At 49.5% G+C, this 11871-nt stretch overlaps 2 long non-coding RNA genes across 2 annotated transcripts; both read left to right on the forward strand.

Annotated features, from left to right (window-relative positions):
* The first annotated feature begins 918 nt into the window (after positions 1-918).
* LOC125963611 (uncharacterized) lies at positions 919-2929 on the forward strand. The gene is made up of 3 exons (XR_007475781.1): positions 919-1164; positions 1410-1641; positions 2307-2929. It is a non-coding gene; the product is annotated as an uncharacterized LOC125963611 (long non-coding RNA).
* Positions 2930-4915: 1986 nt separating this feature from the next.
* LOC125963617 (uncharacterized) lies at positions 4916-11397 on the forward strand. Its single transcript, XR_007475793.1, has 3 exons — positions 4916-5107; positions 5579-5742; positions 9031-11397. It is a non-coding gene; the product is annotated as an uncharacterized LOC125963617 (long non-coding RNA).
* Positions 11398-11871: the final 474 nt, after the last annotated feature.

An 11871-nucleotide genomic window follows, 5' to 3' on the forward strand; every position in this document is an offset into this window, starting at 1 on the left:
TTTATACCTGAGGGTCAAGTTGACCTCGGAGCCTTCCTCTGACCTTCTTTGACCATCTGTGCTTTTGGGGCATTCTCCAAAGGCCTCACACAAGGAGCTGCTGTGTTTCTTAGTGCTCAGAGCCATGTCTTTGGAAATATCCTTGGTTTCTAAAGGGATGGTCACTTGGGAGAGACTAGGAGATGCAGAACATTTGAGGGTCATGGAATCCGAGTTGGCATTCCAGCCAAATATCAACACTGGCCCTTGGCCACTGGGATAAACGCCTTCAGGGATGACCGACTGTGGCAAAGGGTGTCCCCAAATCCCCACCAGAGAAAAAAGCCCTTCTGTGGAGCAGAGCCTGCTGGAGAGTGCTGGCAGCCCCGCTCAGGCCAGGCGTGCTTGGGATTTGCAGGAAGCGTCTGGCTGTCTGTGTGGTCAGACGCTGGGAAGTGGCCCAATGCTCAGGGCTCAGAGGTGTGGGCTCTCTTCTGTGGTTCCAGGGAGGACGGGGGGCCGCCGTCCAGAGCATCCTTGGAGGAGGTGTCCAACCGGTGTTCAGACACCAGAGGGCAGCGTCGGCTCGTGCCGAGAAGCGAGCTGGTCCAGAGCATCTGATCCCTCGGGGCTGCGGGGAGGGCCGGCAGCTTTTCCCGCCAACAGAACCCCCAGACCGACTCATCTAAGATCTGGGTTGAGGTACTTTGCTGCAATGGGCCGGCACGAAAGAAAGGCTCTTAAGGGATTCTGCTGCTGGACCCGGACTTGATTTGTGAAAATATGCAGATAACCAGAAACCTTTTGTGAAAAGCATATACGGGCCTTAGAGCCACTGGGGCCTTGGACGGATAGGCGTCTTGTCACTTACTGTGTGACTCTAGCATGCTGTCACAGAGAGGGTTTCACAAGGATCAGATAAAATAACGCACGCGGAGAGCTTCGCAAAGCCCTATTCAATCAAAGTTCATCAGCAGTCACGCTGCGGCCTGGAGAAGAGGCCAGGCCGAGCACGAGCCCCGGAGGAGATGGGGCAGGAACTGGGGCTCCTGCAGGCACCCCGCTCCCCGCTTCCCGGGCGAGAGCCCCTTGCCGACACCTGTTGAAGCACGAAGACAGACCTCAGGCCAGACCCCTCGACCTCTCGAGCCTGGCCACCTTCACTGCATAGCAACTGCCCCTCGGGTACGGATCCTTGGGGGACAAAGCAGCTCCGGCCGTGCAGGCATGAGTGCGGCTGGCTGACCACCAGCGCCCCCGCACACACACACCCCGTCCCGCCGCCGGGCTCAGCCCCATCACCCGGGCAGCTCCAGGCCCGGTTTGCTTCTGGGTGTTCTGAGCGCCCCTGTAGCCCTCTGCCACCCCTGCAGGCACGATGACCGGGACGCAGTCCAGGTATTCAGCACACCTCTCACCTGTTTTCATAGGTGCTCAGTCTCGGACGCCTCCGAAGTTTCTAAGGGCAGTGACTGCTGAGTGCTTCCAGCGCTGTAATTTGTAGGTTGTCGCGGGGATGAATGGGGCTCGAGAGACATCAGAGATCATCCTGCCGGGGGCCCCGGAGGCCAGATTTCTCAGGGTTAGACTCGGCGATTCACCAGGTAGCCAGGTGGCCTGGGGCACCTGCTTCACCTCTTCCTGCCACAGCTCGGCATCCGCGTAAGCAACACAGTGGGGTCGTCTCGGCCCCGCCCCTCACAGGGGACCGCTGTCAGCATCTGCGCAGCAAGAGCACCAGACGGACGCCCAGTACCCACACCGCACGTGGCGCTTGTATCGGGGGACAGCTCTCTGCGGGCCCCCTGCCCTTCTGCTGACGACTCTTGTTCTAGCTTTTGCTCTCGACCAGCTTTCCAAGGATGTTCACAGAACGAACAGTCTGGAAAGACAGAGACAGTGTCTGTCACCCGGGCAAAGCGCAGGTTTGTTGACGGCTCAGCGGGATGAAGACCGTGTCCCTCGGGGCCCAAGCTCAGGCTGAGCGCCCCTCCGACCACATGCGTCTCCTAAGCGCAGGGCTCCTGTCCCGCGGCAGGTGTCACCTGGCCCTCTTCACTCCGCCCTGTGCCTATTGGCGGTTAGGGATCTGGATCCGGGTCAAGAAAACGCCGGCACCCGGCTAAGTACCATTGCTGACAGCTGCGCAGCCCTTCCTCCCGGCCCAGGATGCTTCTGTGTTCTGCCGCCGCCTGTGACACCGGGCCAGCCTCGCTTACAGGGCGGGCGACGACCTCAGAGCCTTCACAGTCCAGCCAAAGCCGAAACCCTTGTTCACCACACTCCTGCGAGCCAGGTACGCAGATACTTTTATTCCTGTTTTACAGGTGAAGCAACAGAGGTTCAGGAAGTTTAGAGATACTTCCAAATCCAGCTAGCACACATCAGAGGAGACATCTGGAAAGTTTAATTACCTAATTAAAAACAGAATTTCCTCCAAACCTCTCTCCATATATTTATTTATTTATTTATTTATTTATTTATTACAGTCTCTTCCTCCATTCATCCATCTATGGGCCCTTAGGTTGTTTCCATATCTTGGCTATTGTAAATAATGTTGCAATGAACATGGGTGCATATATCTTTTCAAGTTACTGTTTGTTGCCCAGGTTATTACAGGATATTGAATATAGTTCCCTGTGCTATCCAGTAAATCCTTGTTGTTTATTTTACATATAGTAGTGTGTATCTGTTAATCCCATAGTCTTAATTTATCCTTCCTCCCTTCCCTTTTGGTAACCAAAAGTTTCTTTTCTATGTCTGTGAGTCTGTTTCTGTTTTGTAAATAAGTTCATTTGTACTATTTTTTAGATTCCACATATAAGTGATATCATATAATATTTGTCTTTCTCTGTCTGACTTACTTCACTTAGTATGATCATCTCTAGGTCCATCCATGTCGCTGCAGATGGCGTTATTTCATTCTTTTTTATGGCTGAGCCGTATTCCATGGTATATATGTACCACATCTTCTTTATCCATTCCTCTCTCAATGGACTTTTAGGTTGCTTCCATGTCTTGGCTACTGTAAATAGTGCTGTTATGAGCGCTGGGGTGCAGGTATCTTTTCAAATTAGAGTTTTCATCTTTTCTGGCTATACGACCGGGGGTGGGATTGCGGGGTCATATGGTAGTTCTATTTTTAGTTTTTAATGGAACCTCCATCCTGTTCTGCACAGTGGCCACCCTTCTGTCCCTTTGTTGTCTATTTTTTAATAAAAGAGACCTCTGAGGAAACTCGGACTGCAGGTTCCAAACATTTTGTCTGTGTGTGTGTGTGTCTGTGTGTATTTGTGTGTGTGTCTGTGTGTGTGTCTGTGTGTGTGTGTTTGTGTCTGTGTGTCTTTGTGTGTCTGTGTGTATTTGTGTGTGTGTCTGTGTGTCTTTGTGTGTGTGTCTGTTTGTGTGTGTTTGTGTCTGTGTGTGTGTGTATTTGTGTGTGTGTGTCTGTGTGTATTTGTGTGTGTATTTGTGTGTGTGTGTACCTGTGCGTGTGTGCAGAGGAGGGTATAGGGAGCACACTGGAAAGAGGAAAAGAAATGGGCTTGGCTGGCATGTGGTCCTTTGGTGACAAGTCTTGAACGACACCAGATTCGTACTGTGGGGATTGGGCACAGAGCAGCTTCTCGTCCCTCCTCCCAGGCTCGGGGGCTTTGGGCGAGTGCCCAGTGGTTCCCACGGCCGCCAGGCCTGCTCCACACGGAGGAGCCCCTGTGGTGTGCTGTCCTCGCAGGGATGTACACTGTCAAAGCGTAAGCTACGCCCCGGCTTTGAAGGCTTCAAAACACAAATGCAAAATAGCTCGGTATTTGTATGTCACACATGGAAATACTACTTGAGTATATTGGGTCAAATAGAACACAGCACTAAGTTAGTGGCACCTGCTTCTCCTTTCTGAAAGTCACCAATGCGGCTTGCCTATGTGGCTCACATTACGGTTCTACTGGGTGATGCTTTTCTGTCGGCCACGACGTGTTCCAGGAAAGGGGCAGGGATGACGTGCTCACCCAGCATCACAAACCCAGCGTCTGCATCTAAGGCAGCAACTCCCCTACCCTTCCTGCCTCAGCCTGGCGGCCACATGGCTGGCTCTGGATGAAGCCCACTCTAAAGAGGTTTGGCAGGAAGGTGAGGTGTTCCCGCTTTCTTCATCGCGGGCTCCGAAGCACCCAGCTCAGGGCCTGGCACATACGCACTGGACGCAGGCTGTCCGGTTAATTAATCCTCGCCGCCTCTGACGCGAAGTCCTTGACCTCCAGCCTTCGCAATGCTGCCCCCTGCTGGCCAGTTGTAGGAAGCGCCCAGCCAGGTCTCGGAAGCCCTTGGGTGTGCGCCGTGCGCCGTGCGCCGTGCGCCCGTGTGACGTGAGCGCGTTCCTCGTGCGCGCACTGCGTGTGCGTGTGTGGCCGTGATGATGTGCGTGTGCAACACGTGCGACCGTTTAACGCTCCGCAGCTGACAGTGGTCCTCAGCGATCCTCTCCTCCCCATCCCCGGAGCAGCAGTTGCTGGGTCCAAACATCCTCAAGGGGTTGAGGAAAGAGTCCCCGTTTACAAATCGGGGACCCCCTGGTCTTTGCCCAGCACAGAATTATTCCCGAATAGCGGTCCTCGGCGGGGCCACCAGAAGTCTCAGGTAGGAAATTCTAGCTCAAGTCTGTCGTAGTTCAGGTGTTCCCGGCTCTGTGCTGAACCGCTTGCTTCCAGGCTGAGGGGTGCATTTGCGCGGGGAAGGTGGCAGCGACGGATTGAGAGGGGCTGGGGGAGGGCTGGATTCTCCACGGCGGGGACAGACGAGAACAGAACGCGGCATGACGTCTGATGGCCGAGCTTCCCGGAGATCCCAAAACATGTGGTGCAGACATTCGTGTTGGAAACACCTGTAAACCGGTGACTGCGTGTGCTTACCCCACCGCAGGCGGGCTCCTCCGAGCATGGCAGGTGGTGAAAGCAGTAGGGCCCAGGCACTGGGAGGCCTAAAGTCCCTCCCTTCTGATTAAATCCCATTTTTCCAGGTCTCTGCTCTGTGCCAGGCGGCAGCCAACTGAACTGATAAGCTGGTGGATCAATGCTTTGCTCCTTTCTGTGTCCCAGCTCTGCAGTTCCACGTGGCCTTCTGGAGGTGCACGGTGAGTTACTGTTCATTCATTCAACAGCTACCTTCTGCCAAACACGCAGTTAGTCCCCAGGCCAGAGGTGCTCAGTGTCTTCTGAGAAGGAGGCAGAGACGGAGAGACAGAGGGGCAGAGAGAATTTCAGTGCAGTGAGCAGATTCTAAGCAGCAGAGTAGAGGTATCTATAAATAAATGCATTTGGAATCGGGGAGATAACACAATTCAATGCTTGGCGAGGCCCACGGAGACTTCCCAGAGGAGCAGAGAGTTTGGGATGCATTTTGAACAGTGAGCAAGTGATCTCTAGGGGGAGAAGTGAGGAAAGAACTTTCTACAGGAAGGAACAGTGTACAGGAAAGCACAGAGCATGGGATGTCTTCACTCATAGCCGGGTGGGAATTTCAAGTCCCCCAAAGTGAAGCAGGACATTTGGCATTCTTCAACTATGGGCTTTTCTAAAGGAATTCTTCCAACCCTTGCTTCTAGGGACTAGGACACCGCATTGGTGATGTGTGCCATTCCCACTGCATTGCATCAGGGTCTGCATGGGGTCAGTTTGTGAAGGGTGTAGACTTCCATGAGTTATGTGCTTGAAATTGTCCCAGATGGGGGATAACCCTGAATCGTTTCACCTGCTCAGCCCAGATGTGGTGAGTAAGACACCTGAAAGGACTACATTGGTCCAGTTCTTTATTAATAAACATAGAGGCGCAAAGGAAAACGACAGGACCTGTTCTTTGGGGGATCCCATGAGGGGTGGAAAGGGATTCACCTCTCTTGGTTCCCTTAGGTTCCTGATTTGAGGTGAATAATATGTTAATCACCCCTTTGCTGCCTCACTAGCTCATATGAATGAACTATTCCCCCAGCACACAGCTCTTCCTACACAATTGCTGGCCGGGGTTTTCTCTCCCCCCTGGAGAGCCATTTGCTTCCTCGCACATGTGGAGTGAACTTTTCTTTTCCCCTTCCATTCTGCTGAGTAAGCAGACCCTGAATAACGACACCTGCATCCTATTCAGTCTGCAACGGGGGCCAACGGGGAGGGAAGCTGGTGTGTGAGGGACCAAGGGCGGCGAGGTCTGGGAGCAGCCTGTTTCTTATCAAAAGAGGCAATGGGGACGTTTCAGAGACAGGATCGCAGGCCGATAGACAGTGATGCTTCTTGTTTATTGATTGACACATTCAAGCCATTGCCCACTGATGGTCAGCCTGTTGGTAGCCCCCGTTTCCTGGCTTCCCTTTTAGTTGAACAGAAATTTAACTCTTACTAGGACCCTAATAAGGCAGACTCTGGAACAAAGGAGAAAGCAAAACTGCACTGTTTCCTTCCCCAATGATTTAGCACTTTGAACATTTCCATCCTAAAAGCGTTGATACACCACTTAGAAAGACGGTACCTCTTCGGAAATAAACACAGTACTAATTTGAAAATAGAATCATCAACCCCGACACTAAATATCACCGTCGTCACTATTAGTGGACGCAGGCTCAGTGTATGCATGTAAACCTTTGTCAGATAAGTGCATACCACGGTGCCATTATTTCTGGTGTTTCAAGACGCTGTTGCTGGGAGCTTCTTGACAGAAAAGCTGACATCACCACCCACATTACCCTGATCATATCTGTTTTTCTACGAATGGACATTTAGGTCACATTCTTTCCATCGCTTCTCAAGCCAGCCGTGAGCAGTGACATCTGGGATGAGCTTGCCCACTGACTCACCGCCTGGGGTAATGACTCCCAGCTATGCAAAGTGCATTACAGACGCCTCATTTATTTTCCACCTTTCCACGTAGTTAGCATGTAGGAGACTAAAAGTCAAAATACTGTCCGTCGGTAGATGCATGCATACCCAAAATGTGGTAGAGGCATACAACAGAATATTTCCCAGCCTGAAGAAGGAAGGAATTCCGACACACACTGCAACCTGGATGCACTTGAAGACATTATGCTAACTGAAATAAGTCAGTCACAAAAGATAAATACTGCACGATTCCTCTCATATGAAGTACCTAGACTAGTCAAATTCTTGTCAAATTCATAGAGACAAAGTAGAATGGTGGTTGCCAGGGGCTGGGGGAGAGTTAGCATTGAGTGGGTACAGATTTCAGTTGGAGAAGATGAAAAAGTTCTGAAGATGGATGGTGGTGATAGCTGCACAATAATGTGAATGTACTTAATGCCACAGAACTATACGCTTAGGATGGTTAAAATGGTGACATTTAGGGACTTCCCTGGTGGCACAGGGGTTAAGAATCCGCCTGCCAATGCAGGGGAGACGGGTTCGAGCCCTGGCCGGGGAAGATCGCACATGGCGCGGAGCAACTAAGCCCGTGCACCACAACTACTGAGCCTGCGCTCTAGAGCCCGCAAGTCACAGCTACTGAGCCCATGTGCCACAACTGCTGAAGCCCGCGTGCCTAGAGCCCATGCTCTGCAACAAGAGAAGCCACCACAATGAGAAGCCCATGCACCGTAATGAAGAGTAGCCCCTGCTCGCCGCAACTAGAGAAAGCCCGTGTGCAGCAACGAAGACCCAACGCAGCCAAAAAAAAAAAAAAAGTACTCAGACAAGTGTGTTTATGAAAAAAAAAGGCAAATTTTCTATATATTTTGCCACAATAAAAAAGTAAAAATACTGTCATGTGAGAAATTGATATTACAAACAGACTATTTGATCAGTTCGAGAATTTCTATCCTAAAATTCCTCTTTTTTCATACTCCACTGTGCCTGTGGATTTAACATTCTGGTTTTAATGGTGGGGTGTCTTCTGTGGCCCAGCTGTGGAAGCTTTTCCCCAGTGTCTCGTACAAAGCAAGCTCCTCTCTTCTATTCGCTATTGTACACGTAACTTGCCTCTAAGGTGATAGGGTAACTTTCCTATGCCTTCCTGGATGTTTCTCTCCTGAGTTTATTACCAACCACAAGTGGCTGTAGTGAACATGTGATGAACAGGTAATTTTCTAGATGAACAGACCAACCCCCACCGTCTACTGATTTCTAAGGTGCGCTTTTCCATCCCTGGGAAGGAAGACAAGCCGAGTCTTCCCTCCCGCCCCCTCACCTGCTGGACCATCTTTCATCACCATGGGGCTCCTCTTGGACGTGATGTATCGAACTTTCTCCCGCCTGCAACACAGAAGGCCTCGCGCCTGGAAGCAAAATCTATAGCAAAGCGCTGGACACCTACCATCCCCTTCTGGTGAACTGGGTCCGCAGGCCGGGTTACTGAGAAGCCGGGCCACGCCCGGGCTGCTCCCAATGTCAGCATTCACGGGGGGCTCCTCGCTGCAACCCCGGCATTGCGGCAGCCGCGAGGGGCTCGGCCGTGAACCCCACGTCTGCACCGCGATAGCCACTGGATGACATCATCAGGGTCCTCAGTGCTCTTGGGAGGATTTGCTCTCTCTCTCTCACATGCACACACATGCACACACAATTTACTTTTTCAGTCTTCTGCATTAATACATATACTGATTGTGACACAAATCATTTCAACTTTTGCTGTTTTAACTCCCTAAAAGGGTGAGTTTCAATTTTCTGGCAAACACAAATAATTAGCCAACATGGATGTGTGTGTGTCTGTGTTTGTGTGTCTGTGTGTGAGTGTGTCTGTCTCTGTGTATATGTGTGTGTCTGTCTGTGTGAGAGAGTGTGTGTGAGTGTGTGGGAATGTGTGTGAGTGTGTGTGTGTGTGAGTGTGTGCGTATCTGCGTGTGAGTGGGAGTGTGTGTGTGTTACAGACGAGGAAGACTCACAGGACGCCCGGGGACCTGAGAGGAGAAGGCTCTTCTGCTTCACGTCTCAAGGCTGGGTTCTTTCCCACCCGACTGTGAGGTCTGCGCGTCCCCCCTGCCGGGCCCGTAGGTCTCTGAGGCTGCGTCTCTAGATTGATGGGATGCCATTTCAATTATTTATGTTTCTACTTTCCTAGGCCAAGCCAATAACGATGGGAAGTTCTCTGGTTTATGTTCTGGCAAATGTCGACAAAGCAAAACAAAACACAGCAAAACTCCACTTCCGAGGCATCCAAAGAGGGGAAAGGGAAAGAGGTTTCAGAACACGGAACGCTCAGCCATCGGAGTTCCATCTAATGGTTATGCTTCACGAAGAAGTGAGGACACGTGCCTGCAGCCCAGGACAGGGTCGTGCGTGCCCAAGAGCAGAACAACGCACTCGGACTTGTGGCTGCGAGTCTGTGCAGCTGGGGCCAGGCCATCTTGGACCCTGAGGCAAAAGGAAAATTCAGCAAAGGTGATTTCCATTTTTATTTAAAATTTCGATGGTTTGTTCGTCATGGATTCTTTTGCATTCATTATTTTTTAACATTTTTATTGGAGTATAATTGCTTTACAGTGTTGTGTTAGTTTCTGCTATATATCAAAGTGAATCAGCTATACGTATACATATATCCCCATATCCCCTCTCTCTTGCGTCTCCCTCCCCCCCTCCCTATCCCACCGCTCTAGGTGGTCACAGAGCACCGAGCTGATCTCGCTGTGCTATGCGGCTGCTTCCCACTAGCTATCTATTTTACATTTGGTAGTGTATATATGTCCATGCCTCTCTCTCACTTTGTCCCTGCTTCCCCTTCCCCCTCCCCATGTCCTCAAGTCCATTCTCTAAGTCTGCATCTTTATTCCTGTTCTGCCCCTACGTTCTTCAGAACATTTTTTTTTTTAGATTCCATATATATGTGTTAGCATACGGTATTTGTTTTTCTCTTTCTGACTTACTTCACTCTGTATGACAGACTCTAGGTCCATCCACCTCACTACAAATAACTCAATTTCGTTTCTTTTTATGGCTGAGTAATATTCCATTGTATATATGTGCCACATCTTCTTTATCCATTCATCTGTCGATGGACACGTAGGTTGCTTCCATGTCCTGGCTATTATAAACAGAGCTGCAATGAATATTGTGGTACACGACTTTTTGAATTACGGTTTTCTCAGGGTATATGCCCAGGAGTGGGATTGCTGGGTCGTATGGTAGTTCTATTTTTATTTTTTTAAGGAACCTCCATACTGTTCTCCATAGTGGCTGTATCAATTTACATTCCCGCCAACAGTGCAAGAGGGTTCCCTTTTCTCCACACCCTCTCTAGCATTTCTTGTTTGTAGACTTTTTCATGATGGCCATTCTGACCGGTGTGAGGTGATACCTCATTGTAGTTTTGATTTGCATTTCTCTAACGATTAGTGACGTTGAACATCTTTTAATGTGTTTGTTGGCAATCTGTATATCTTCTTTGAGAAAATGTCTATTTAGGTCTTCTGCCCATTTTTGGATTGGGTTGTGTTTTGTTTGTTTTTTTGATATTGAGCTGCATGAGCTGCTTGTATATTTTGGAGATTAATCCTTTGTCAGTTGCTTTGTTTGTAAATTCCATGTCCTCCTAGTATGCCATCTTGACTCTGCCCCCTGCATTAATTTTTATTTTGATGATGTCTCATTAATTGGAGTTTTTTGGGGTCTCCTTAAAGTTTGCATCTGAGATGGTTGCCTCTCCCTCACCCTAGTCCGGCTTTGAGTTTGTGTACGATTCTCAGATGGCAACAAGCCTGGAAGCTTGGGTTACTACCAAGGTCCAGGTGATGACGGGTAATGATGTGGTGGGATGGGTAATCCTTGTACCTGTACCAGCTTCACTTACCCAGCGCTTTGTCCCTGCTGGGCACTACTGATGCCTCTTCTCGCCCTGGAAGCTCCAGGGGCATGGACATTATCTGGTTTATTCACATTGTAGTCTCCAAAACAAGGACAGTCCCTAGAACCTTGTAGGTATCCAATGAATATTCGTTGAAACAACCCTATGAGGTTAGTGCTGTCATTATCCTTATTTTACAAGTGGGGAAACTAAGGTTTTGGAGGAATTCGCTAATGGCCCCAATTCATGCAGCCAGTGAGTGGTGAATCCTGCTCTGTCCCCTCTAAATCCTGTGCTGTCCCCAGGCCACTGCTCTAATTCCTTCTATGGTCACATAAAGCTGGGGATTCTGCCCTTTGAAGTTTCCCACTGACCATAGTTGTTGATGGTCATTGCTTCTTGGAAAATCAAATAAAATATGTCTGTGATTGGATGCATTTGCGTATATGTTTGTCTGTTTAAGCCTCATGGAACATGGACATTTCAAACTCTCTGGTAGCTACCCATCCTCCCATTTTTTTTTTGAGAAATGTTTTCAAACCTGAGCTATTCAACCTGCCTGTTATCAGGGGCAAAAATGTTAAAAACACTTCGTGAGACACAGGTGTGCTACTGCTTCCCACCTGTTGGATAACCAGGAGCTTCTGACAGCAGCCATGGGGCAGACCCTCTGTTAAAGTGCCTACCAGCAACTTGGACTTTTGTAGGGTCTGGTCAAAATATTCTAAGTATGTTTACCCATAACATCAACCTAAAATAAATTACCAGGGCCAGTGGCCTTCCTTCTATATTTTTACTTATTGTGTAAAACAAGAAGACATAGAATTATAACTAGTGTATGCACTTATCTACAGCTGTCCTTTTACCCAGGAAGACTGACAATTGCCTTCACCTCAAGGGCAGAAGTGAGAGAGGAGCCCATAGCTCTCAGGACTGGCAAAGCCAGAGAGAAAGTATTAAGAAATCCAGCTTTCGTCAACAGGAAGCATAAGGATCTAGAACAGGGACTGGCGAACTTTTCTGTAAAATTGTAAGTGGTTTAAGCTTTGCAGGCCATGTGGTCTCTGTTACAACTGCTCAACTCGCCAGGTGAAAGCAGCCATAAACAATAGGGAAAGAAGT

Source organism: Orcinus orca, chromosome 2, assembly GCF_937001465.1.
Source record: "Orcinus orca chromosome 2, mOrcOrc1.1, whole genome shotgun sequence".
Taxonomy (NCBI): Eukaryota; Metazoa; Chordata; class Mammalia; order Artiodactyla; family Delphinidae; genus Orcinus; species Orcinus orca.